Genomic DNA, 5,531 nt, shown 5'->3' on the forward strand with positions numbered 1-5,531 from the left:
GAGCATATGTTGGCCTTGGTTAGTTTTGTTATGTTTGAGGGCACAGACATCAGTATGTATCTAATATTTGTTTCATATCTCTGAGATTTACAATTGATATGTATACTTTAATACTTCTGATAACATATAATGTTTGTCTTCTAAATCTCTGGGACAGTGGCCATCAGCCTGTTCTTGTGCTGGTAACAATAAGTTAATGCACATGTGCATGTGTATGCATATCTATGGCTCTTGATATGTGACTATGTTGATAGTGACTATGACTATCAGTCAATGTTCATAAGATCCCTCTCAGTCTTCTCTTCTCCAGTCCAAACTCAGCCTTTCCTCATAAGGGAGATGCTATAGGCCCCTAATAATCTTTGTAGCCTTCTGCTGTACGCTCTTGAGTAGTTCCCTGTCTTTCTTGAGCCGCTGAGCAGCACAAGAGCCAGATGAACTTTCACTCTTTTCAAAACCACATGATGTCGTATAGTATGGAATACCCCTTTGGCCTGTTTAAGTCAGCTGTCCTAACTCCATTCCCTTCCAGCTCCTTAGTCCCTTCATTGAGGACGGCCTTGGCTCAGTACAACACTACTTAGAATTGGCGTGTTATTAACACCATTTTTTTTCCTAGAACCAAAACATAACATCATTCCAGGGACTCTGAAGAAAAATCCATCCCAGCTAAAACTAAGACACCATGTCAGACACCATTCTGTCAGAGTGCCCCTCTGCTGCCATCTGTTACATGGCAAGAAAACATAATGGACTATTGGTGGGAAAGTTCAATCTACCGCCGTGCCACCAATGTCTGCTTCAGTCAACATAAATACATTTGTTATCTGTGAATTTTCAAATGGAATGTGTAGAGTTGCAATGAGACATTCAACTCAAAAGTCTGAGTATGCCTCTTTACTAGGCTTCTCTAATATACCAGAGAAAAGTATCCCTGGCTTCACAATCACGCTTTATTCACGCCATCGGTTTTTGTCTCCATTTCTAGTCTACAGAGAGAAGAGAGCGCTTTGGACTGTTAATTCATTCAGCATGTTTTCTAAGTCTACTCTGTATGAGCAAATTCATTTACCGACATTGTCTGTTTCTTTCCACTGGTAAGAATAGGAATTTAGATGTTAGTTCAGAAGTCAGCACTTCCTCTCTGATGTTACTTACCACCTGCAGGCACTACAGAGAGATTAGTAGGCACTATAGCAGTGTAGGCTACGTGAAGACACCCATCTAGTAACTTAAATCTGGAATACTTACAATGGCATGTCTTTTTGAGACTGAACATTTCTTTCCACATGTTTAATATGAAATTTCCTATTAAAGTCGTATTAATTCAAAACCCTGATACTTAACTTCTGACAACTCAAACTGTGGAAAGCGTGTCTCATTCCTGGGCCAACTACCGCAGTTTTCGGACCAGTATTGTTTCTTACCTGAAAGGTCAGGAATGTTGAAATACAGTTCAACAGACTTCCATTTCACAAGGTTCGGAGTCCAACTGTTTCCACCTTGAATGTACATAAACAGCTATTCTTTTTCTTCACGCTTTGGTTGGAATTAGTATCTTGTCAGCATGTAGTTTGATTATTTTGGAGTGAAAGATTTCTAGGATGATCACCATTCTGTGTAGTCAGTGCTCCCACTGCACTATACAGGTCTAGAACTCAGTATTTAAGTCTAAGTTTATTTAAGTTTAAGTCTAGAACTCACTATGACCTGCATTCAGTGCCAGACAGCCTACCTGAATGCCAGCCATTTCAGTCTCTGAAGATGCTACTCTACTGTTCTTTTTTTTATTTTTATTTTTTCCCTATCGTTTGACTGTTTTCTTAACTGTTATCACAAAGAAGTGAGATTGATCCAGGTCCTGCTTTTTAATATCAACTTTCTACCTTGCATTTAATACTATGGTTTGTTAGTCAAGGTTCAGACTACTTAGTCTTCAGGGTCAGGCAGAAAGAGGCTAATGAATAAATGCCTCTTGGCACTGTCATTTCTTATGTTCATACATGTACTCTCTAGGAAACAGACAGCGGCCAAATGAAATTTATTTAATATTCATTTAATCATGACCAAGAATTCATTGAATTTCTTTCGGTGAATGCTATCTCAAAGCAGAAACAACATTTTAAGCTCAAGGAGGGAAGGGTTAGGCTGGATGTCAGGGGAAAATTCTTTACAGAGAGAGTGGTGAGGGGCTAGAAGCGGCCGTTCCGGAAGGCTGTGGATGCTCCATCCCTGTAGGTGTTCAAGACCAGGTTGGATGGGGCCCTGGATAACCTGTTCTAGTACCAGATCTGGAGGTTGGTGGCTCTGCCTGTGGCAGTGGGGTTGGAACTTGGTGATTCATGGGGTCCCTTCCAACTCAAGTGGTTCTATGATTCTATGAAAACTCATGTTTTGCCAGCAAAAACATTGTAATAAGGGAAATGCAGTGGGTAGGCAGCTAAAAACAAGCACTAGTCTACACTTCCCTTCCGGATGGAAAAATGACTACAGTGATCAGGCTAGGTATCTTTAAAAGGCAATGTCTACCTGCATATGTTTGTGATTTCTCTGACAGCTTTTCAGATATCTTTGTGGAAATGCCTGAAGGATGGTTGAATTTATGGGGAGACTAGCACTAGCACAGCTTTGCATCTGCTTGTTAAGCTGTGAAAAGTAAAAAGAGATAAGCATGTGTGGAAACACAGAAACTACAACCAAAAAGTGAAATCCTCCAAACATAGAAAGAGAAATGATACCACTAAACACCACTAGATGGAAGGGTAATCAAAATAAACCAGAATATGAAGGAATGCTAGAATCACAGGGGTTGATAGGGACCTCCGCAGATTGCCTAGTCCACACATGTCCACCTTGCTAGTTTTAAATCTTTATTACTCTCTTTTTCTTACCGTCCTCCCAATCTTTGACACAGACTGCACCGTACCTCTGAAGTTACACTCCTTTTTTCATTCTGAAAACTAGAAACTTTATTCTACTTCTTTAATTCTATTTATTTTAATTGAGCATTTGGTTAGAAAGAGAGAGAAAGCAATGCCTGAATTCATGCACTTCCAAGCTCATAAAGGACAGAGATAAACAATGTTACCAGAACTCCTGATGCTGACTGCAACAGTAGCTGTGCTGACAGAGCCAAGCAAAGGAAATAAGGGAACTGAGAGCACACAGGCTGGCTGAGAAGCGATCTCTGAAGCTAAAGCAGAGCACAGCAAACGATGCATGCTGAACTGAGATACACACGAAAAATAAGATGAGCAGTAAACAGAGGAACGGACATATTGCAGGCATTGTATTTCCCAGTGCAGGACCCCTTACAGGTCACGCACACAGGGGCTACGTGCTCTGCAAGAATCTGCCTTGACACTGATGGTTCAGAGATTTCACTATTACTTGAGACTAAATGCTGCTGCAGTGCCAATGGCACTTCAAAGGAGGTTTGGACCAAGCGACCATGCAGTCTCCAGACATCTCTTCTAACCAACATCTCTGTGAGCCTATGGACCTGGTTTACCCAGTTCTAAACTGCAGAGCATCTTTTAATCCCTTTGTTAAGCCTGCTTTGTGCTTGAGTTGAACCAGAAACCAGTATTCATGTTTTTCAGGACACTTCTGTGTGAGCCTGAGTTGGTTCATCCATTCCCCAGGCCGGTTCCATCTGTAAAGGGTGCAGCAGAACCGTGCCACACGACCACCAGTATCCCAACTATTCTTTAACTGTGCCAAAATATATGGGGTCTTACACCAAGAAACTGCTTCATCTCATTGTTTCGATGAAAAGATGTGTGGACTTCAAACTGAGAATATGTTTAAGTGGTTTTCAGAACAGAGAAAATAAAGGAAATAGTTTTTCTTTCTTTGCATCAGACCAATACACTTGTTCTGAGCTCAGCAAAGCCTTCCCAGTTGTGACAACTGAATGAATTCACATATCCTGCCTCACTACTTAGCTCCTCTGCTTTAGCTCCAAGTCAATGAGAGAGACAGGAGTTGCAAGCAGGGGCAAATGGGGCATGGATGGGACCTTACCCTTCCTGCCATGACAACAGCTGCGTCAACTGTAATACAACAGAAAGGCCCAGAACAGGAGAATTATATTTCAGTTATCCTTTTCACCTGATAAATTAAATGCAGAACAGAATGAAATAACTGGACATAATTGAGTGGACATCCAGCTTTGTACTTGTCTCTATAATATCTGATAATTATATTTTTTGGAGAAGGCTGTGTTGGATTCTCAGTTGGTTCATTCATTGCACAAGTATCTATTAGATTTCCAACCACCGAGATTTATTTCTTCTCGTTCGAAGTCCACATCATCATTTACATGGTCAAGAACATAAATAATGTTGGAAAAAAATTAGTATTAAATTCTAAGAAAAAATATTCAAGTCAATAATAAGAGAAGAAAAATGTATTTTACATATTAAAAATGAAAACAACTGTTATAAATTGTTATAAATTGTTGAGGAATATGATTTAGCTGGGAAGTATTGGTAATGGTTGGACTAGATGATCTTCTAGGTCTTTTCCAACCTTGATAATTGATAAATGTGATTCTGTGAAATATAAGGGCCTTAAATGTTTGCTTTTATGTGATAGACGTTTTTAACAAAACGTCTGTGTTGGCACTTACAATTTTAAGTTGTGTAATATTCCCTTTTAGTATTGATGTCTATTTACAACATCTGTGAAGGGTCTGTAACCTGAATGTGACAGGGAAAAACTAACAGACTGCTACTGGAATCTTTCCACTGGGTCCACGTAACAGGCTATTGACCAAAATCTGAAATAGCTCTTCTAATCATCAACAGCAATCTTACACAAATTAGATCAGACCCAGAGGACCTGATTAACTTTAAAATGCCTTACAGACTGAAAGCATCAATTTTGCTCCTCCTGCCCTCCTCTGTGGAGTCAAAATGGGACTGTATAACATACACTAGTTCAGCTGGGCACACACAGGATCAGGATGCAAGTCAGGCAGACAGCAGGGGTTCTACTTCCATGGAAAATTGCATTTCTGAGGACTGAAATTAAATGCGGTCTTTCTTCTTCTTCTTCTTTTTTTTTTTTTTTTTTCCCCTTCACTCTGTTACTCTGTAATTCCCATCCTGCAACAACTCTTTTTAGCAGCTGGAGATGGGCAAATCCCTAGCATGGGAAGCATTAATATCAGTGTAGTGCTGTCATTATAGGGATGCCACTGACAGAGGCAGATGGGGGCTCTGCCAGAGGAGAGCCACGTCTTATTTACCAGGATAGTTTCTGAAAACATACTTTGCTGACAGGGAAGCATGAATGAGAGAACACGAACCATCCTTTGTCATTAATTGATTGATATTTGCACCAACATTTGAAAGACTGACTATCATTGTTATGTCCCAGAGGCCTTACCCAGAGACTTGCGCTTGTTCACTCCTTCTAAATCAGGAACCAAGATTCTCCCCACCGTTTGCCACTTAGGCTCTCTCTTCCCCTGCCCTCCCACACATACCCTTTGTTTGACCCCATCAAAACTACAATGACTAAGC

Source organism: Coturnix japonica, chromosome 14 (genome assembly GCF_054131305.1).
Source record: "Coturnix japonica strain WE chromosome 14, WE-NBRP24, whole genome shotgun sequence".
NCBI classification, from domain to species: domain Eukaryota; kingdom Metazoa; phylum Chordata; class Aves; order Galliformes; family Phasianidae; genus Coturnix; species Coturnix japonica.